This window comes from Maniola hyperantus, chromosome 5 (assembly GCF_902806685.2).
Source record: "Maniola hyperantus chromosome 5, iAphHyp1.2, whole genome shotgun sequence".
NCBI classification, from domain to species: Eukaryota; Metazoa; Arthropoda; class Insecta; order Lepidoptera; family Nymphalidae; genus Maniola; species Maniola hyperantus.
Window position 1 is genome coordinate 2,163,445 of NC_048540.1, and position 24,476 is coordinate 2,187,920.

General features: G+C 37.8%; 1 protein-coding gene and 1 long non-coding RNA gene across 2 annotated transcripts in view; both read right to left on the bottom strand.

Annotated features, from left to right (window-relative positions):
* The window catches only part of LOC138402371 (uncharacterized), a 160,190-nt gene extending 155,187 nt beyond the window's left edge, over positions 1-5,003 (bottom strand). Inside the window, exon 1 of the long non-coding RNA XR_011236774.1 lies at positions 4,884-5,003. This is a non-coding gene — a long non-coding RNA (uncharacterized lncRNA). The remainder of the gene's footprint in view (positions 1-4,883) is intronic.
* Positions 1-24,476, bottom strand: part of LOC117982475 (uncharacterized) — a 190,038-nt gene that overhangs the window by 95,616 nt on the left and 69,946 nt on the right. The window lies entirely within an intron of this gene.

Consider the following 24,476-nt stretch of genomic DNA (forward strand, 5'->3'; position numbering starts at 1 on the left):
ACGGACTGGACGAAACTATAGGGCGAAACTTTACATACGGAGCACAAATAAAAACGCGTTATAATTTCACGGTCATTGCTTCGATGCCCTTGTCTACGGCATTGTAAGCAATGAATTTTAAGTATTGATGTATGTTGAATTGAATTGTGCGTGGTTTATATCAGCAAACATCTTGACTTTGTTTGTGAATTCTAAATGTCTTCTATGGTATTTCATTTTCTTGATATACCTACTCACGTAAAACGAGGAAGAGTCACAACTCATCTCTGATGTTTCCCAGTATTTCTTCAACATATTATTCTTTAATCTTACTAGATATATCTATTCCAAAAAAATCTACCTTACTGAAATATACAGAGTGTAACCAGAACGCTAGCAAAAACGAAGACAGGTGATAGTACTAACTGATGATTCCTACTGATATTATGATATCACAAAAAAACCGGCCAAGTGCGAGTCACGCTCGCGCAATGAGGGTTCCGTACAACAGTCGTATTTTTTCGACATTTTGCACGATAATTCAAAAACTATGATGCATAAAATGAAATAAAAATCTTTTTTAGAATGTACAGGTGAAACCTTTCATATGATACCCCACTTGATATAGTCACTCACTTGGAAAGTTGAAAATACTAATTATTAGTTCATGACCACAATTTAATTTTTTTGTGTGATCTAACCCTAAATTCGCGGTTTTCAGATTTTTCCCCAAATGTCAGCTCAGCTATAAGATCTACCTACCTGCCAAATTTCATGATTCTAGGTCAACGGGAAGTACCCTGTAGGTTTCTTGACAGACAGACGGACAGACAGACAGACAGACAACAAAGTGATCCTATAAGGGTTCCGTTTTTCCTTTTGAGGTACGGAACCCTAAAAAACGCGAAAAAATATTTTTAAAAATCCTATATTTTGTAAAATTTCACGATAATATATTGCAAATAAAATATCTGACTGACGCTAGAGGTCAATGAACGTTGCGTAAGTAGGCCATTCGGATTCAATGCCACGTTCGTAGGTGGGGGTATTGACCCGAGTTTTACACGCTATACATTGCTGGTTTGAAAAATACTAAATCACTAACAGCCGTACTCAGAGTTGCTAATCGTTACTTAAGATTGAGTTAAAACGGGACAGATTTATGTGAGAGATATAGCTCTGTCTCGTTTTAACTAAACTTATGTAACGATTAAGCGATTCTGAGTACGGCTGTAAAACTCAAAATGACGCAAATGGTTATTGTTATTGGATTGGAGTGGTAAATTAAAACTACCTGACTATTCATAAGTACTTGTAAAAAGTTTACATGAATAAAAAACATTCTATTCTATTCTATTCTATTGTGTTTAGGTTCTGGTTACATCCTGTATATAGAGAACATCGTGTACCTATTACCCATTCAATTATCGAGATCATTGGTTGTTACATTATCTTCCAATTCTATTTAGGCAACAAATTAGAATGCTTTGCTTCTTTTAGCAGCTTTCGAGTTCGCTAATTAGTTTTATTGCCGTGTATTCGGATCTTTCGCGGAAAGAGGATCTTTTTAAAGAACCGGCATTGTTTGATGAGGTTTACGAGCAGAAGAACAATCAACTTTTTATTTCTCATTTTTTATACTATGAGACTAGGCCTGCGCAACATATTTGTAACCTAGTAATTTCCAGGTTTGAATAGTTTGGATAAATAAAGGTACCATCAGAGGCGTCTCTAGCCCTTGTGGCGCCCGTGTGCAACCAGTACCCTGGCGCCCTCTAGTCTAGTAGGAGCAGGGTCAAAATGGAATACTAACAGTTATATTTTCAAACGGAAATTCGGATGCAAATGGTGCAATTTTAAATGATGACGGCGTCGGCCATAACACGAGCGCAGGGTCTTTGAGAGCGCCGCCGCCGGCATCGACGCATCTTTGGAGGTGTCGCATTAGAGGGCGCTCGGCGCCCCCTTAGACCCGGCGCCCGTGTGCGCCGCACACCCTGCACCATAGGTAAAGACGCCTCTGGGTACCATCATCGTCATCATCTCAACCTATCGCTGGCATTACTAAGCAGTAAGCAGTAAGCAGTAAAATAAAATAAAATAAAAATATGTTTTATTCAATTAAATTTTTACAAGTATTTTTGAATAGTCAGAGGCATCTACCACTGGTTCAGAATACCTTTCCTACCGAGAAGAACCAGCAAGAAACTCGGCGGTTGCTCTTTTCAACGATTTGATATACAATATGACATGTATAAAAAAAGTATTTGCTGTCCTGCGCGTTGCTGGAACGAGCTGCAGGTCAAATCCACGCTCATTTATCATTTAGATAATCTTCAATTGTGTGATAATGCTTTTTTCAGGAGCATACTTTTAATAGATTTTTTAGTAAGCACAGGTCTCCTCTCAGAATATTAGACAAATCGAACAGATAGACTAACGTTAATTGTTATATGTATTCTTCTTCAAGTGCCATCTCCTACCGAAGGTTGGCAATCATTAAGGCTAACTGGATCTTGTTTACTGCTGCCCTAAACAGTGATCTTGTACTCATGTTAAACCACTGGCGAAGGTTCTTGAGCCAGGATATTCGTCTACGGCCAGGTCTACGTCTGCCTTTTATCTTGCCCTGTATTATAAGCTGCAGTAGATCGTATTTTGGGTTGCGCATGTTATATGTATAGATGTATTAATCTTCCATCTACAAGCACATTCATCGGAAATAAAATTAATCACAGACAAGTAAACACTCTCGAATTAAATATAAAGCTAACAAATTCATATTTCTGTTCATATTACCTCATCCGTCCTAGAAACGCGACCTTTGAGTAAATAATGTATGCACGCCGTAAACTACAACTATTAACGTCCAGTTTGCACCGATTACTGTAATACGTGTACTTAAGTCATTCAAAACTACACTCATATTATTATAATAAAGAGGTAAAGATTATAAGTTTGGGTGTAGGGACTGAGAAATCTCCGAAACTAGAAATCTCCGGAAGATCCGATTTGAATTTTTTTCACTGATAGATCAGTACCCATATTATAAATGCGAAAGTGTGTTTGTTTATTGGTTTGTCCTACAATCACGTACAAACAGAGCATATCGACGTGATTTTTTGCATGGATATAGTTAAAGATCTCGAGGGTGACATAGGCTACTCTTTATCTCGGAAAATCGAAGAATTCCCACGGGATTTTTAAAAACCTAATTCCACGCGGACTCTACGTCATAATAGCTATCTGCATGCCAAATTTCAGACCGATCCGTCTATTAGTTTGAGCTGTGCGTTGATAGATTAGTTAGTCAGTCAGTCACCTTTTCCTTTAAATATGTAGATGAAGACTAAAAAATAAGGTTAACCGGCCTTTTTACCCAAATGTCCGGCTAAATTGGCTGGTGACGCAGGACGCTCGACCGAAATTGGCAGCGCACGTGGGTAACATGTTTGCTTTTCACTTGACATTGTATGAGAAAGGTGAGAGGCACGATGATTTTCACCGAAATAAAGCGCGCGAAAAGGGTTTAGGAAAAGTATTTTTGAGAAAAAACTACTGAATTTATGTTTGCAAAGTAAAGTTATTTCAACCAATGAATAAATAAACTATGTTTAATGATATTTTTTTTTAGAATTTTCATATTCCTAATCTTATTTATTTACGCCCAAAGTTGACATAAATTTAGTGTTAAAATAGGAATCTTTTGAGGCTCGTAACTTTTAAATCAATATTTTTTCAATGTTTTATATATCAATGAACCTAGATAAAGACGAGGTAAATCGATATAATACTTAGTTTTGTGCGTACAATATCGAATATTGTTGTATTTTCCCTCCTACGTTTGTATGAAGAAAGCACTGAAGACCTCTACCTGTAGACACCACATGGTTGCTGTATCTATAGTACGTTAGTACTATTAGTGTGGTCGTCGTCAACCGACTGTAGGAAGTACATGTATTTCTTTAGTAGTATTAAAGCTATGATATTGTACTATATACTGTACACACACTCTCAGCAATCAAAGTGTGTCGGAATTCCTGACCTGGTTTCCATCCTAACATCCTCTAATTTCCAAGCTTTAACAACATTTGGACTGCACGCGTTTATATTCAATGCAAATTAATGTAGGAAGCGGCCCCGCTGCTAGCCAAGGTCGCTTATATCTGCTCTAATTGAAAGAAATGTACCTACAACTACAAGTGGTTGGATGCCGATAGTGTAGTGTGGGCTACATTTAGGCTACTTTGAGGATTACTGGTACCTAACTTTTTTAAATTAATTATAGACTAGCTTTTGGCTGCAATCAGACCTGGTGGCAAGTGATGATTCAGCCTAAGATGGAGCGCGCTTGCCTAAGAACATACCTATTCACTCTTGACTTAAAGATAGACCCATATTACCTAATTCAAAAATGTTTTCAGAAACATTCGAAATTCGGTTAGAAAACATAGTTTCGTTTGTGATTGGTTGGGTAATCATAATGGAGCACCAAATAGTTTGTGACACCCAAATAGATATAAATTATAAGATAGTTTTATAGACAAGCGCTTGGCTGCAATTCGACCTGCTGGCAAGTGATGATTCAGCATAAGATGGAGCGTGCTTGCCTAAGAACATACCTATTCACTCTTGACTTAAAGATACCCATATTATCTAATTCAAAAATGTTTTCAGAAACATTCGAAATTCGGTTACAAAATATAGTTTCGTTTGTGATTGGTTGGGTAATCATAATGGAGCACCAAATAGTTTGTGACACCCAAATAGATATAAATTATAAGATAGTTTTATAGACAAGCGCTTGGCTGCAATTCGACCTGCTGGCAAGTGATGATACAGCCTAAGATGGAGCGCCCTAGCCTAGAACCACAGAGAATTCAACTTCAAGAGTACGTATATACAAGGTTTAGCATGAAAACGAAATCGTAAAATGTTGGCGGGGGACAAGGGAGAATGCTTTGTTGTGATTGGTGGACTCAAAAGTCACGTAATCAAGACAATGTGCGGAATGAGGGTACCGACGGGCGTGGGCCGACTTTTGCTAAGCAACTGCCTAAGCTTGGCGATCGGGGGTGTCCGGCTATTAGGCGGTCTGTGCCTAGAAGGTTCCCATATTAAAAGTGGAAGAGAAAACTCAAGATGACTTTGAGGGATGTGTGGCCTAATGAGAGATACCTACATTGTGACCTAGTGAGAGAAGTGTGGCCTAGCTGTACAAGGAAATTCAATTGATTACGATTACTAAGCAACGTCGACCCAAATCTGTAGCTGGATGGGTGCCCAACTTTCGAGTCTGAATTTTGCCTTTTCGTTACCGGCAAAGCCGCCATTCGCCAAGTGATATAGCGTTCCGGTATGATGACACGTAGAAACCGACTAGGGATGTGTCAACCGCTTCCAAGTTAACCCGCTTTCATCTTAGACTGTATCATAATTCATCACTTAAAAGAAAGAAAGAAAAACGTTTATTTTTTAAGGCTTACCACCTGGTGTGTTACTTTTGTGATTCTTTTTATGATTGTGTACAATAAAGCGTATTTCAATTTCAATTCAATTCAGGTGAGATCGCAATCAAGGGCAAATTTGTATCGGTTTTTTTTTATTGTTCATAAACTAAATTAGGTAATTTGTGGTCACACCGTACCAATGGGTTGGCTACGCGTAGCGACGGTGCGTAGGCGCTGTAAATTACTTTGTTTTTATTGTTACTTACTAGTACACGACCTATTTATTAACAAATATGAAGTGACGTCTCGTTGAGCAATGGTCAATAGGTTCGTCTGCATGTGCCGGGTGGTCCCGTTAATCTATATGTATATGAGAAACTGACTGACTGACATACTTATTAATGCACAGCTCAAACTTTGGTTCTAGAAACTTGAGTTATTGCACGTAGGTTTCCTCTAATCTATTACCTAGACCCCTACTTATAAAAGACTAGCTGATGCCCGCGGCTTGGCCCGCGTGGATTTAGGTTTTTGAAAATCTCGTGGGAACTCATCAATTTTCCGGGATGAAAAGTAGCCTATGTCCTTCCCCGGGATATAAGCTAACTCTGTACCAAATTTCATCAAAAAAGGCTTCGCCATTTTAGTATCGCACCGCGAGGCATCAAAAAAGGCTACACCTCTAGGTGCAGCCTTTCTTGATGCCCAGTCTAGCAGTGCGCATAGAAACTAGGAAGCGAATCGCTTCGTATGGTCCGTGGAATTTCGACAAAGTATGTAGGTGTATGTAGACCTACATACTTAGTCGAAATCCCACGGACTCGTACGAAGCGATTCGCTTCCTAGTTTCTATACGCATTGCTAGAATACGGAAAGCTCTTCCAGCTTCCGTTTTCCTCACCAATTATAATAAAGAAGAGTTCTAAGAGGCCGGCGCGCTGTCATCACCTAATAAAAAAAACCAGAAATTCCACCCTAGCGAAGCCAGGGCGGGCTAGTTTTCAATTTAAATTTAAAAAAAGTTAAATGACCAAATCTCGGCCATCATCAAGTGATTAAAAAAAAATTACTTCATTTTCCCGAAGTTTTTCATCGAGCACAATACTTATTAGTTATACTAAAGTCCCGAGATTCTATAATCTATATCCTTGTCGAAAAAAAGAGCAACCGATTTTTAAGAAATACTAAAATGGACTCCTAAAATATGCAAATCGTGACATTTTATGTTCTCGCTAAGTTAAGTATAGAATTTAAATGTTTTCGCTGTTAAAATACTTATATTACATATTTTAGTCAGGTTCAGACTATTTAAGTTACTAAGAATAAGATATTAGATTTCCATTTATGGAATAAAGCCATATGTGGTTTTTGTTTATCCTTTAATATATAATTATGACCTACTAAATGTATATTTGAACTTGTTTTAAAACATAATATGTATAATAGAAGTCTAGACATACTTAAAACGAAATAACTAAAAGCCGATTATGAGTTATGACTTAAGAACGCAAATGGTACATTTTTTACCAATAAGTCAAAAAAACCTTACGTCATGGTACGTATTCATAACATGTCTCTTACTTCTTTTTACGTATAACACTTATATACCTATATACAAGATTCTCTACACAAAAAAAAAAAAATTCGAAAATTATACAGAGTAACTTTTTATTTTAGTATTTGACCAACCTTTGTAATATCTTTTTATTTTGGCCTGTTGGTATTCTTTGAATGTGGTATTAACGAACCATCATCATCATCATCATGATCAACCCATTGCCGCCGGCTCACTACAGAGGACGGGTCACCTCTCTGAGAAGGTTTTGGACATAGTCTACCACGCTGGCTCATTGGGATCATTATGGAGAACTGTCAGGCGTGCAGGTTTCCTCACAATGTTTTTCTTCACCGTTAAAGCAAGTGATATTTAATTAATTAAAACGCTCATAACTTCGAACAGTTAGAGGTGCGTGCGCGGGATCGAACCCCCAACCTTCGATTAGAAGGCGGACGTTCTAACGAACCATATTCGATTGCAAATTGGAGGTATTGAATACTTTTTGTGATGTCACGCGGATCTCATAATATCTACTTTATTTTTCTTAGCATACGGATACTTTAAGAATTAGCAAACATACGTTTGTTTATTTCTCTATCGATCATTCAAAACGCTCAAATTAAACTTGGCCTCGACTATTTTAGCTCAAAAAGAATGTGCACTAATATTTCACTAGTACTTCAGCCACTTCCCACCGCAGAAACACTAAACACCTGGTATAGCATGTTAAGAATGTAGGTTCTAGACTATTTCAGGAACGGTTGTACCTATACCTACCACCGTGTAGCAAATGAACAGTTTGGAAATTTTAAGAAGGTATGGCTCACCTCACGAGTAGGTACGCCGTTCGGTATGCTCATGATTGCGCTGCAATGTAACCCGTAGTAAGTAAAAAAAAAACAAGTGTCACGAGTCAGGCTCGCCAACGAGGGTTCCGTACTACAGTCGTATTTTTTCAACATTTTACATGATAAATAAAAAACTATGATGCAAATAAAAATAAATAAAAAGCTGTTTTTGAATGCACAAGTGAGGCCCTTTCATATGATACCCCACTTGATATAGTTACATTACTTTGATAATTGAAAATACTAACTATTATAATATCATGAACACAATTTTTTTTGTATGATGTGACCACAGGTTCATAGTTTTCAGATTTTTCCCCTAATGTCTGCTATAAGACCTACCTACCTGCCAAATTTCATGATTCTAGGTCAACGGGAAGTACCCTCTAGGTTTCTTGACCGACAGACAGACAGACAGACAGCAAAGTTAATATAAAATAATAAGACCTTATAGGATATAAGGGTTCCGTTTTTTACTTTTAAGGTACGGAACCCTAAAAAAATCAAAAATTCACACACTTGGCGACATCTTCCACTTTCTATTAATAAATTCAATAATTTTTTATTTGCTCAAGTAGGGTACAAAACTTTAGTTAATGTATCAAGCATACTACTTGAAGTTAAGTGCCGTGTTATGTAAATCTTCAAGTTATTGCATGTCAAAGGACTCGATGGGCCACACTCTCATATTGCGATTTACGATTGTCTCACGCATTCAAATTTCAAAGTCAATGTCAAAGCTATTTATTCAAAACATGTATCATTGTATACTCTTTGAATGTCAATTGTTGAATTTGTAAAATATTTGATGTAATGGTGATAATGAATTGCGTAAACTTAAAACTAAAGCTACAAGAGTTCCAAACGCGCCCGGTCTGAGAAGAAGTCCACAAAAACTCAACTGGCCATTTTTTCTACTATCACTTTTTCACATTATCACTCAAAACTTATTAGAACTACCAAAGCTATTAAAGCAACACATTCTCAAGCTTTCTTATCATTAAAATAATTCTTTACATGTTGATAGGATTTTCAATAAGTTTTTATAAAAAACTTTGAACTTGTTGAGAGACGTCTCCAATAATTGTGTCTTTTGGGAGCTTATTTTAAAAACGTACACAGTTGCCACTACTTAAAATGAATTGCTAAGTTTACTTAGCCTAGAAACGGGTATTACAACGGGTTTTTTTTTTGTTCCCAGTAGGTATTTAGACTGTTACGAGCGTCACATTTTTTAATTTATTGATGTTTTAATGCACTCTCATTGCAGAACTGTTTTATTGCTAATCTGTGTACATATATGCTACGCTTAAAATTAAAAAGCTTCCCCGGTTTTCAAGGCTAAAAACTGCCATATCCCTTCTAGGTTAGCCCGCTTCCATCTTAGACTGCATCATCACTTATCACCACGTGGAATTGCAGTCAAGGGCTAACTTGTATCTGAATTTTTTTGACGACCTCCCTGGCGCAGTGGTGAGCGCTGTGGTCTTAATAGTGGGAGGTCCCGGGTTCGATTCCTGGCAGGGGTTTGGAATTTTATAATTTCTAAATTTCTGGTCTGGTCTGGTGGGAGGCTTCGGCCGTGGCTAGTTACCACCCTACCGGCAAAGCCGTGTCGCCAAGCGATTTAGCGTTCCGGTACGATGCCGTGTAGAAACCAAAGGGGTATGGGTTTAATAAAAACTGCCATACCCCTTCCAGGTTAGCCCGCTATCATCTTAGACTGCATCATCACTTACCACCAGGTGAGATTGCAGTCAAGGGCTAACTTGTATCTGAATTAAAAATAAAATTAAAAAAAATTAAAAAAAAATTAAAAACGAATCATTCTGGGTGGGCAAATTCTTTTATTTGCATTCTTAATTTGATCATGTTATAAAACAATTGAATAAGCTGCTATGAGTAAATAAAATAGTGTTATAAATGGATAAATTATGTAAAATTTATGCTAATACATAATCGAGTTAGGAATGCTATATGCATTTGCTTACATCATAAACGTTCGCTACTTTGTATTTTCCATGAACTCCAAGTAAAATGCTAGATCGATTGACATTTTAACTGTGTTTTTATTACAAGGCGTATTCAAGTTTACCTACTAATTATTTGCCTATTAATTGGTAGTAAATAAAGAACGACACTGAATTATAACATAATTTGTGAGCCTCAATAGCTCAACGGGTAAAGGAGTGTACTGAAAACCGAAAGGTCGACGATTCAAAACCCCGCCCGTTGCACTATTGTCGTACCTACTCCTAGCACAAGCTCGACGCTTAGTTGGAGAGGAAAGGGTAATATTAGTCATTTAACATGGCTAATATTCTTTAAAAAAAAATTACTACTAATGAAGCAGCAACGTAAAGCCATGGTAGCCTAGTAGATAAAAGTGCCGCCTAACAGTCGATTCTTTTTCAGGCAATTTTGTAAATTTTACCCTCCGTAAGAACCATCCTCGTACTTCAAGTAATATTATAAAAAAAGAATTAGCGAAATCGGTTCGGCTGTTCTCGAGATTTGCGATCACCAACACGTTCAGCGATTCATTTTTATATAGGTATAGAGAAGAAGAAGATAATCACTTTATATCCCCTACCGGCATTGATAACACTAGGGCACCAAGCAGTAGCTTCTTGACAAAAAATATTTAGCGAACATGTGTAAATGTACATAAATTATTTACCTAGTAAAACAATCAACAATCCACTAATATAACTTCCTTATTGCTGTGAGATAAAACGATTAGGATAATAAAATTCTTAAAAAACTGTACTACGTACTAATTTGTGATTCTATTCTTAAAATCCTAGGTTTGATTTCCGCAAAGTGTTCCTATTCATAAATAAACAGTAGGTAAGTAGGTACAGTACGCTGCAGAAAATAATGTACATCGGCTTTCTAGTCTGAGAGGAGACCCATGCTCAGTAGTGGACTGGCGATAAACTAAGTACAGTACGCAGCAGAAAGTAATGTACATCGACCTTTAGAAGGAGATAGCAGATTTGTAGAGCATTGTCGCTGTCATATGAGTGACAGAGACAGCGCTCTACAAAGCCGAAATGTCATTCTAAAGGCCGATGTACATTACTTTCTGCCGCTTACTGTAAACCTCGCACCGGAAGACGCAGTGTTGGAACTACCCCCACCAGGTGGATGGACGACATCAGACGAGTCGCAGGGAACCGCTGGATTCAGGCGGCGCAAGACCGTGGCGTGTGGAAGTCCCTACAAGCGACCCATGTCCAGCAGTGGAAGTCTATCGGTTGATGATGATGATGATGATGATGATGATGATGATGATGATGATGATGATGATGATGGTGATGATGATGATGATTATGATGATAATGATGATGATGATTAAAACGTGACAGCCCTAGTGAACGATGCGGAGCCACACCACAAGCAGATACTAAAACAACGGACGTGTGTAAAGACTCTCAATCCGAAGTGGAACAGTGTTGCGGTCGAGCCCCAAATACCTGCCACTAAAAGAAGAAGGTTGTGGCCAGTAACATGAGGAGAACAGAAGGTTAGACCCTGTTCACACGGGTGACGTACCATAATACGAAACACTTACTGTAGTTGTAAAAGTTTTAATGACACTGACGCAAATAATGAGGATTTTTAAATTTTTTACACGCAATATCTTATTAGCGGAACTAAAAAACCGGCCAAGTGCAAGTCAGGTTCGCGTAACGATGGTTCCGTACTACAGTCGTGTTTTTTTGACATTTTCCACGATAATTCAAAAACTATGATGCAAAAAAATAAATAGAAATCTGTTCTAGAATGTACAGGTGATGACCTTTCATATGATACCCCACTTGATATACTTAGTTATCTCACTTCGAATATTGCAAATACTAATTATTAGTTCATGATCACTTTTTTTTTTGTGTGATGTAACCACAAATACACGGTTTTCAGATTTTTCCCCGAATGTCTGCTATAAGACCTACCTACCTACCTACCTAGGTTTCTTGACAGACCGACAGACATACAGACAACAAGGTGATCCTATAAGGGTTCCGTTATTCCTTTTGAGGTACGGAACCCTAAATGTTAAAAGTGAAAACCATTATTGCCGTGTTTATCAGTGGACCGATTTAAATCGGTCGCGGCCCGATTTCTCGGAAAGTGTCAGTGTCATCTCAAATACACAAATCTTGCGTAAAATATATCGTTTGCTGTAAAGAAATAGTATTTTTATTTCAGCCTACAAGTCACTCACTGAACGTTTTCCAAAACAATAAATTGTTTCTTATTCAGAGTCTAAAATAGGTTTTTTCCGCTAAAATAGAATCATCATTGTCGTTCGTAATAATAATTAATGTCACTACTGGTGAATTTTGTTTTCAAACTTTATTTATTTATTCAGATACAAGTTAGGCCTTGACTGCAATGTCTCCTGGTGGTAAGTGATGATGCAGTGCTTTTACACGTAGACAACAGTAGGCACGGCACCTACTTAAGTACATCCGTAAGGAGTTATTTAAAAAAATATTTATATTTTGATCAAAATGCAGTATTTATGGTATACCTACGTACCGTACATATTTCAATGTAATAATTAGTACCAAAGTAGTAGGTAGGTACCTAAATTTGAGATTTATTTATAGTTCTGCTTATTTTTTACGTTCCTGATTCTTATATTTTTGCTTATTTTATTTTCAAGTAGCTTATGCCCGCGACTTCGTCCGCGTGGACTACACAAATTTTGAACTCCGGTTTACCCCCTTAGGGGTTGAATTTTTCAAAAATAGCGGATGCCTACGTCAAAATAACTGCATGCCACATTTCAGCCCGATCCGTCCATTAGTTTAAGCAGTGCGTTGATAAATCAGTCGGTCAGTCAGTCCTTTTTTAGGGTTTCGTACCTCAAAAGGTACCTCAATAATTAGTATTTTCAATTTTCGAAGTAAGATAACTATATCATGTGGGGTATCATAATATGAAAGGTCTTCACCTGTGTATTCTAAAACAGATTTTTATTTATTTTTATACATCATAGTTTTTGAATTATCGTGCCAAATGTCTAAAAAATACGACTTTAGTACGGAACCCTCGTTGCGCGAGCCAGACTCGCACTTGGCCTGTTTGTTTTATACATGTTTAGATTCTCAATTGAAATATTTTATAGTACTTGGCAGATATGCCCCTACTTATACATTACAACTATGATAAGTATGCACATAACTTTGCCATATTTGCCAACTACTGTGTATTTCACGCCTTATTCATGAATCAGACATTTCCAATTCAAATTTCTTATCAACATTGGCCTTGAATCTCGTGTAAACTGTTTAGAGACGATGAACCTCATTTCAATGATAATATTTGTATAGTACAATAGACTCAAATAAAATGTGCATACCAATATTTGTCAAAGTCTATGCAAACATAAAGTTCATGCGCACCTTATAGGCACATATTTTGGTTGATGCAAATATGGGTAGTTATATTATAAACTAGCTGCCCTGGCGAACTTCGTTCCGCCTAACAGTCGATTCAAATTTTTTTAAATTTTTCTCTCCGTAAGAACCATCCTCGTACTTCAAGGAATATTATAAAAAAAGAATTAGCGAAATCGGTTCAGCTGTTCTCGAGATTTGCGATGACCAACACATTTAGTGATTCATTTTTATATTATAGAGATGTGAAAGTGTGTTTCGATCGACGTGATTTTTTGCTTGGATATAAGTTAAAGACCTGAAGAGTGACTGGATACTTTTTATCCACTTACCATTGGATTTCTAAAAACCTGAAACCACGCGGGATAAGTCAAGGCGTCAGTCTAGTCTATATATACAAAAAGGACTGACTGATCTATCAACGCACAGTTCAAAATACTGAAAGGATCGGACTGTTTGGCATGCAGATAGCTATTATGACGTAGACAGCCGCTAAGAAAGGATTTTTGAAAATTCAATCCCTAAAGGGGTAAAACAGGGGTTTGAAATTTGTGTAGTCCACACAGACGAAGTCGAAGGCATAAGTTACTCTAGTATTAAAATAAAATGTAAAGGTACCTACCCATCATCATCATCATGATCAACCCTCGCCGGCTCACTACAGAACACGGGTCTCCGCTCAGAGTGAGTAGACAGCAGCAGCAGCAGATTGGTAGACTTCACACACCTTTGAGAACATTATAGAGAACTCTCAGGCATGTAGGTTTCCCTACGATGTTTTCCTTCACCGTTTAAGCAAGTGACATTTAATTAATTAAAACGCACCTAACTCCGAAAAGTTAGTGGTGCGTGCTCGGGATCGAACCCTCGACCTCCGATTAGAAGGCGGACGTCCTTACCACTAGGCTATCACAGCTTCGGTTGTATTTGCATAATTATTCAAAGAAACGAATAGGTACATTTAAATGCCGGCAGCCTTAAACTATGTGGTGATAGTACTCAGTAGTGAGTAGAACCCACGTATGTCGAACGTAGCGCATAGAGATCGCCGAGTACGTAGGAATGAGTCAAATGCACGGACAGTTGAATGGCGATGTGCAGTGTGATAACCTCAATAACCTCAGACATTTCGTTTGTAAAATCTCGCGACCCAAGCCGGTAGCTGAGATGTTATGAGCGAGACCCGATATCCAGTTAAAGATACGATATCTTGCGAATGAGCGGATATAAATACAGATGCCGGAAGGGCGGAGCATTAGCGGAATTTTAATCACAAATCATATTATTATGTACTGTCATTTTGTAGGCTAAGAGCTAGCGCGCACCACGGTAAATTTCCGTAGTACGTGTATTTCCCGCAAAATCTGTGATCTAGGTACATAGAAGTGCGCGCACTGCGGAATTAATTCCGCACCGGATTTTGATAGATTTAAATATTCAAATTTACGGATTTTAAAACGCACCACAACTCGCTAGCTAGTGCGCACCACGGTCAATTTCCGTTTTTTTCCGCGAAATCTGTGAACTATAAGACTACATAGAAGTGCGCGCACTGCGGAATTAATTCCGTACCGGATTTTGATAGATTTAAATTCAAATTTACGGATTTTAAAACGCACCGCAACCCGCCGCATCGTTGGCCTGGTGCGCGCTGGCTCTTATAATAAAACAAGCAGCTTTAACAAAACAAAGGGATAAGTAAAACTGTTTTGTGAATGGACTGCATTTGAAAGCAAATCTAGCTTGCAGTGGACAGTGGCCCTATCTTGATATGCCATAAAAGCTAACAAGGCTTACAGAGTTGAGATAAAGGGGAACATGTAAACGTTTAAATGTCTAGCTTCTAGAATTCTAGACAAACGCAAAATTCAGAAAACCGTAATGTTAGCATAGCGTTTTGATAACATTCAACTATCAACTAAAGTAACAGTGTTAGACTCAAAACTATTTAACTATAGTGTTACATTTTGATTTATTAAAATCAAGCTTTTATTCTATTTATCCACCCACAGACATCATAAGGTGTATACTCGGAAATGTGTACATCTATACACCTCGGGTGCCTAATTTGTATAATTTAAATGCGGACTGGATACACCCTTATAGACTATAGGCTGTTTTAGGGTGGACAGGTGGAATAAGCCAATCAATCTACCCCAGACGGCGAATTTGTAAAATCTTTACTAATATTATAAATGCTTGTTCGTCCTTCCTTCACGCCCTGACTAAGCAACCCTTGATTTTTGTCATAGAGATAGTTTAAAGGGCGGAGAGTAACATAGGCTAGTTTTTATTCCGGGAAATCAAAGAGTTCCCACGGAAAAACTAAACCCACGCGGTCGAAGTCGCTAGCATCAGCTTGTATTTTATACTCTGGAGTAGATAGATGGCCACACAATTCCGAGTATACACCCTAGGGTGGCTGTTTTAAGGTGGATAGACGGAATAAGCCAATCAATCCACCCCGGATGGCAAAGTTGATACAGTACCCGGCAGGAAATTTTACACATCGAACTTTAGAAAGAGATAATGATTTCGTAGAGCGTTGTCTCTGTCGCTGAGATGCGATATTTTCTGCCGGTACCTGTACTAAATCTGCATGAGGAATTTTTAGGATATATATACCGGGCCATATTGATCAACCAGTAATAATAATTATTAAAATCTTGTTAAGTCAATAATGTGAATTTTTGAAAGTAACCTTTTAAATGACATTTAACTGTGAACGATCATTGAAAATTATCTGCATACGAGTGATTAATCAGCCATTTAAATTGTAAATAAAAATGATTCAAGACCGAAACTTCGGTGTTGACCTACTTATACGGTTTTCAATCCAAATTATATTTAACGAGGCATGCGTGTTTCTTTATTTAAATCTTTTAGAGTTTTAATGAGTCACTCGTTGGAATAATTAAAATAAAAGTAGTGCTAATCGAGGAAAATATAAATTGACTGACTGACTTACATATCAACGCACAGCCTAAACCGCTGGTCCTAGAGACCTGAAATTTGGAGGGTGTGTTCTTTGTAAAGAGAAGGTATCCACTAAGAAAGGATTTTTCTAAATTCTACCCCTAAATGGGTTAAATGGGGGTTTGAAATTTATGTAGTCCACGCGGACGAAGTCGCGAGCAAAAGCTATACGAGGATAAACTCTTAGAGAGATATTGGTCATGTTATGAGAAGACCTAAGAATAATATGACCAGCGGAATGATCCGTAAGTGATCATCAACGTTTTAAAGCAATCAAGCACATTTCACATTATTTTTAATGCATTGAAGGTTTTCTGCGAAAAAATATTTTTATACCGCTCAATGAAGCAGCAATGTACAACCAACCAATGTCAAATGATGGCTTTGATTTAGTGATGGTCACTGAGTTAGCGAATCATGCCGAACTCTAAAATGTTACCGCTAGAGTTAGACCCAGACGACGCGGGTAGAGAACTCAACATATTATTATTATCTGGATGTCAGTTATTAGTGAACTACCTAAAACAGCTCAAATAGTTGACTTTGCCGGGAAAAGCATCAAAGCTCTATCAAAGAATAATATACTTCACTAGCTTATGCTCGCGACTTCGTCCACGTACATTACATAAATTTCAATAGGGGTGGAATTTCGAAAAATAGTTTCTTAGTGGATAGGTACCTACTCTTTACAAAGAACACACCCTCCTGTCTCTCGGAACAGCGCTTATCAGCGCTTTAGGCTGTGCGTTGATATAATATAAATCAGTCAGGACTTTGAATTTTATATTATGTTAATAGCTTATGCTCGCGACTTCGTCCGCGTGGACTACATAAATTTCAACCCCCTATTTCACCCCCTTAGGGTTGAATTTCCAAAACTCCTTTCTTAGCGGATGCCTACGTCATAATAGCTATCTGCATGCCAAATTTCAGCCCAATCCGTCCAGTAGTTTGAGCTGTGCGTTGATAGATCAGTCAGTCAGTCAGTCACCTTTTCCTTTTATATATATAGATTAGGACTAGCGTATGCTCGCGACTTCGTCCGCGTGGACTACATAAATTTCAAACCCCTATTTTACCCCCTTAGGGGTTGAATTTCCATAAATCCTTTCTTAGCTGATGCCTACGTCATAATAGCTATCTGCATGCCAAGATTCAACCCGATCCGTCCAGTAGTTTGAGCTGTGCGTTGATAGATCAGTCAGTCAGTCCGTCACCTTTTCCTTTTATATATTCAAGAAGAAGATACAGATTAGCCAACTTCCACCTTGAACTGCATCATCACTTACCACCAGGTGAGATTTTAGTAAAGAGCTTGTATCTGAATAAAATAAAATAAATACTTAATACAGATTTCAATTTACCATACTTACTCATTGAAATGGTAACTGGAAGAAACAGGCCCAACGAGCTATCAGATCGCTAAATTCTCGGATCAGCGAAGGCGCAGTTACAACGGTGAAAGGTCCTCAGGAAATTTATAGCCCGCCGTAGATTTAACGATATAGCGGGCCCTTGTTTTAACACAAGCACTGCATTTATTCAGACCTGCATTTTGTACAAGGCACTTTCTATCCATTCTATTGGAACCGATGTAAGTGCCATATTAACATCGATATCTTAAGCTCCAATCGGTGCTTCTGTCCATTTAATTTTGTGTAGAACATGGTCATTAGTTGATTTCATTCTGAGCATGTTCTACTCTCTACTGCCGGACGGTTAACTCTCTGGTAAATATTTTTGTCATGTATAAATTCTCGGGTATCAGGCCAGGAATAGGAATCTTCTATCTTACCTTGCATTATCAGTGTCACTTACAATCTTGTCTGTTTGCAGTTAAGCGCAAGTCTAGTAAGTAATGATAGTTGGTTGGTACAAATAAATTATGCACAGAAACCATTAAAAGGCTACCCACTGCCCAATTACATGACGCTTATAATTACCAGATACGAAACGCCAGATATTTCAATCAAAATCTCATAATGATAACCCTTGAACGGCTGTCAGTGGCTGAGATACGGTGAAAGGTTCCTGCGGACCGGTTCACTATCCAGTGTCCAGATCTTGTACCGCGAAAATGTGGGATTACGAAAAGTGTTCTGCAAAGTTTAATGATTGTAAACTTGTTCTCTTAGGAGTCGGTGATAGCCAAAACAAGGTGTACAAGTGTAATAGTCGGCGATAGCTTCTTCTCTTCTATTAGTTATATTCGGTGAGTTGAGGATTCGATCCCAGGCACGCACCTCTAACTTTTCGAAGTTATATGTGGTTTTAAACAATAAAATATCACTTGCTTTAACGGTAAAGGAAACATCATGAGGAAACTTGCATGCCTGAGAGTTTTCCATAATGCTTTCAAAAGTGTGTGAAGTCTGCCGATTCGCAATGGGCCAGTGGGACATACTGTGGCCTAAAGCTTCAACCATTCTCACTCTGAGAGGAGACCCGTGCTCAGCAGGTGGTCGGCGCTGGCTGAGATGATGATCGGTACCCTTATTATAAATGCGAAAGTCTGTTTGTTTGTTGGTTTATTAGTTTGTTGGTTTGTTAGTTTGTTGGTTTGTCCTTCAATCACGTCGCAACGGTGCAATGGATTGACGTGATTTTTTACATGGATATAGATAAAGACTTGGAGAGTGACATAGGCTACTTTTTATCCCGGAAAATCAAAAAGTTCCCATGGGATTTTTTAAAAACCTAATTCCACGCGGACGAAGTCGCGGGCATCAGCTAGTAATTACAATAAAAATCAAATCAAGATCTCTTGTACCAAACTATTTAGGTAAGTAAACATTCCCGTGTTACAGACTGGCAGACTGAGTGGCTAGTCAGGTCAATAACCCTATAAATCTACCTACCTATGTTATGTACACTATTTATGCAACAGTATCTAAGCTCAGCGGGGACACGGAGGTTAATTTGCATGTACATCGGCCAGGTGCCGGCCCGTTAGTCGGTGTAAGACCTAGCTCAAATGCTTGGCCTGTAGTCACCGCTTAGTTGGTGACTTTACCACAGTGTGGAACGCAGACCACCACCTATAGACGCCTAATAGCCGAACACCCCCGCTCGCCAAGCTTAGGCACTTGCGTAGCATAAAAGTCGGCCCACGCCCGTTCAGTACCTTCATTCCGCAATCAATCACAACAAAACATTCTCCCTTGTCCCCCCCAACATTTAACGGTTTTGTTTCATGCAAAACCTTGTATATGCGTACTTTAGGAGTTGAATTCTCTGTGAAGGAGAGGCACGGTAGTCAGACGCCTTTAACCTCGTGGTAAATGACGACCACAACGACTTAACCTCGTGGTAAATGACGACCTCAACGACTCTTCCATTAGACCCCGGGATTACTGGGGCCGTCTCGGGTCGTTCCCTTAAAGCACGATTGCTCTGTCTATATGGCTTCGTCGAACCTCTACTAACCTTACTCTGTGACTTTACTGTACTATACAACTCTTTGATTTTCCGGGATAAAAAGTAGCCTATGTCCTTCCCCAGGATGGGAGTTATCTCTGTACGAAAGGACAAGGACAGAATTTCTAAAGAACCGTAACCCATTTTATTATATAAAAGTCAGGTACACGTATACTTTATGCAGCATTTTGTTGCTGTTTCATCACTAATAAGTAACTAAACATAGGATTTAACACCTTTAACGAACTTGCGATTTTTCATTAAATCTAAGATCAAGTCACATAATGATTCTAGGTTACATGCAATTTATCCATACTTAATTTGTGAAACTAGTAAAAACATCCGCAAGTTTAAAATCACCATTTTTAATTGGTTATTTAATACTAGGATAATTATTTATCATTAATTTATATTTTGTATAAATTGGTGGGTCAGGATCTGGCATTCTCCTCACGGCTCAACCGTTCAAACGATTTTGACGAAAGGAGAATCGTCAAAATCGTTTGAACGGATAGGCCGTGAAAGGCTAGCAGACAGACAGACAGACACAGTTTGGCATTTATAATATTAGTATGATTTAGACGTTTCAAGGTTTTGATTTTAATGAATTTGAGTGTTCTATATCAATTGGACTGATATCTTTTTAATGCTAATTCTTCATGAAAAAGATCACTTTATTCTAAGAAACTACTAAATTGGGTAGGTATGTTATCTCAAAATAATTAAATATCTAAAAGGAAAACATAGATATGCAGTTTTATTTAATGACTGAATCATTTTATGGAGTAGGTAAGTATATAATGACGGTCATTGTTATTTTACGATATCTTTAAGCTTCTTAATTTTACGATAAAACGTTTCAGTGGCAAGGCAAGACAAGGCTAAAAGTTAATTTGCAATAAATTATTTATTTATGCGTTTAAACTACCGTGAGTGATTTCCATTCTAAATACTATCTGTCCCGGCTTTACTCACGTGTGTAGTCGACGTTAGCCCGACTAGTTTCGAACCCATACGGGGTCCTTTTTCAAGGGAGTTCGTTCGCGCACGCGCCGCGGTTTTGCTTCTGGGGGACGCACGTGCCGCTGCCCGTAGAGCAAAAAAAGTCCTTGAAAAAGGACCCCGTATGGGTTCGAAACTAGTCGGGCTAACATCGACTACACACGTGAGTAAAGCCGGGACAGATAGTATTTAGAATATTTATTTATGTTACGGTTTGACTCTTCGTAGAAATCACATACCTAATTGTTCAACTTGAAACTAAAAATTTATATTCTTACAATGTACTAGCAAAAGCCATGATATCATCCCATTGTTAGGCCAAAAACAGTTCCGAGAGGCAATATTAACATTTAAGGAACTGGTGACGAAGACCCTCCCTTCGAGGAGGAGACGCTAGGAGTATCTGCAATGTTACCTCTGCTTCCCTTGGTGTAGAGGACCAATGGGTCAAAAATGTATAGATGTGTACATATTGTGCTTTTATAATAAAATCCTACAATCAAATTTAAACTTGCCTTTACACAAGCTCATGAAAAAAGCATAATGTTATACAATCGAAGATTATACAATGCGACAAGGCTATCTTGGCACGTGGCGAAAATCGGAACTAACGTTGCCGTCAAGTGTCCCCTTTGTTCTTGTTTGAATGTTCTAAGCCTTTGTTCTCCAACAGCGCCCCCCTGTCAATGTCATTCAAGTGCCAAGAAAGCCTTGTCGCACTATATGTGAAGCTGAAAGAGCGTGAATTTGATTAGCTCTAGCAATGCGTGGGACTGCAATTACTTATGTAAGTACATGGAATAAAACCGTAAAGGAGATGGACAAAAATTGTATGGGAGCGTGCCCCAGAATGTACAGAGATGATAAAATATGTGCCATTTAATAAATGTACAGATATGATATATCTGCCATTTAATAGTAAAAACTTTCTATTTTAAGAAAAAAAAGTCGCATATTGTTTTGCAGTTAAGTTTATTAAGTTCATGATATGCATATTTCAGCCTGGGGCTTTTTTGTTTTTTGGGGCAAATTTTGTCCATCTCGTTTGAAAGAGCAACCTCCGAGTTTCTTGCTGGTTATACAATAAGAAGGGCATTTCGTAGCAGTGGTAGATTCACCTGATAATTTAAAGGATTTGAAAAGTTTATTTGAATAAAAATCTTTCTATTTCTAATTCTGTTTCTTACAAATTACAGAATAAATGAACGAATAAAATATCCTTCCCATTAATAAATACAAAAAAAAACATACGATATAGAGATGTTTTGTATTATATTCTACATTTTCTATATCATTTTCATACTGAGCCCACATATCAATTAAATTATATTCTAATTATAGTAATATATAGTATTATATGATGTAGATAAAACTGTATTTTATAAGTGTGTTTAAATTTTTGCCCCGCAAGAAATGCCAAACGTTGTATCTGACAAGAGCACCATGTCGTCTCCTAGGTGCGATACTCAATGTTAAGGAAGATATGTGACAAGTTGAAATCCTGAGAATTTGATCCTTATGTACGTGGCTTAGAGTTTAAATTGGCAAGTTATTGGTGGTCAAAGGAGATGAGTTCTGTGGCGTCTTCCCATGACCGTTACATGGTGGTGTCACGTCAGCCAGCGGTTCTGTTGAAAGGTGCATATATTAACTCGGTACACGAGGTTGTCTGTCGGTACCAAATATAATAATACTAGCGACCCGCCCCGGCTTCGCACGGGTGGTGTTTAGAGTTATAATTTTATCATGAAACAAAACAATATCTATATAAGTAGGTATGTAAAAGGAAAAGCTGACTGACTGACTGACCTAACGACTGAACTATCAACGTACAGCTCAAGCCATTGGACGGATCGGGCTAAAATTTGGCATGCAGATAGTTATTATGATGGAGACATCCGCTAAGAAAGGATTTTTGAAAACCCAACTCCTAAGGGGGTAATATAGGGAATGAAATTTGTGTAGACGCGGACGAAGTCGCGGGAATAAGCTAGTTAAACTTTAGGTATCCTCCTAGGTTAGGTTTAGGTAGGCTTCCTGTTGAATCACTCTATCTTAGCTAACGAATTAGGTTAGCTTGTAAGACAACTTAAAACTATCATTACAAGCTAAGCTAATTCGATAGCTAAGATAGTGATTCAAGAGGAACATTTCGATCTGTCGCGTACTATACAGAGGAAAACTTACGAGAGGAAAACTTACGAGAGGAAAACTTACAGGTGTAATCGCGGCCTTAGAGAAAAATATGAAAATAGCATTTAAAATATCGACTACACCCACTCTTATCGAAACAGATCATAATCTCTAGAGACAATTTATTATAATTAATTCAGAGTATTGCTAATTTATTCCTTCCAGGGACTCTAAATATGTATCGGCGAATATATAGGTTGACCTTTGACCATAAAATTTAAATAATCTTTTCTATTCGAGTACCTACCTATCTATTAGACTAAGAGCCAGCGCGTGTCAGACTTTCGTTATTTTATAAAAGCTGAAAGTTTATCTGCGTATTGTCCCTAACACATGGAGGAACGATCAGCGACTACGAAGTTTGGATCATGGTGGCTTTGGGAGATAACAGGTAATAAAAGGTGTAAAAAAATCTCACGTCAAAGTATGAAGCCTATTTTTTTATTTTCTTCGGAATAGTATTAGAAATCACGTCATGCATTGCCAGACAATTATGCTGTGGCAACCCTCTGCCAGACACCCTTAAAGTTTATCAATTTACTAAAGTTTAAGGGTGTCTGGCAGGGGTTGCCACGATACTAACCCCCGTATTCACAATCATTACTATGAGGTCTCACAGTGCGCTTGAACGCACAATGGGGCCGATTCTCCGAATTTCTTTGTACACAATCTCTAAACTAAACTAAATTAACAGGTCTAAATCTAGTGCTTTCCTTTTCCGAAAGCAACATTATGAAAGGGATAGCAATAGATTTAGACGTGATATTTTAGTTTAGTTTAGAGATTGTGTACAAAGGAATTAGCCACAGTGTGTGGTTCCACCAATCAGATTGTTTTGTCACGTCAATTTTCGATAATCTGATTGGTGGAATCCACACTATGCGTTCGAGCTAGGGTTCATGATTTCTCGAGCTTATCAATTTCTCGGGTCTCGAGAATTCTCGAGGCTAATTTCTCGGGTCTTCTCGGGTTGTCGAGAAATTTATATTTACGTACGGATTTGCATATTCTTCGGTTCCAATAATGCGATTAATCAACAAATTCAGTGGTTTCCTCTCAAATAAAAGTACCAAAATAATTATAAGACTTTTATTGACAGTCTTCAACATAATTAGCTTCTTTTTCTTAAAGAAAACTAAAAAAATAAGCTATTCTGACATTTGTGACTTATACATAATATATACAATTACAGCACAAGCACAGCATTAAAAAGAAAAAAAATCAACATAAAACTTCTAGCTTCTTTCTTTTAAACAAAACAAACAATAAACAAAAATTTCAACATGAAAACGTTAACCTTATCCTAACTTATAATTAAGTTACAATCACAGCACCATTTTTGGCATGTTAATTAGAAAAAAAAATCCAATTAAATTTTTGCATTTAAAACAAACGGCAAACGCAAATCGTTTTATTTTATAATTTCATAGACTCAAATATGATTTCTCGAGTTCTCGAGTTTTCTCGAGCTTGATTTCCCGGGAACAAAGCCCAACGATTTCCCGGGAATTCTCGAGCCGAGAACCCTAGTTCGAGCACACTGTGCGATTTCATAGTAATGATTGTGAATACGGGTGTAAGTGTCTGGAAATACATAACGTGATTTCTAATGCCATTCCGAAGAAGAAAAAAAACTTTATAC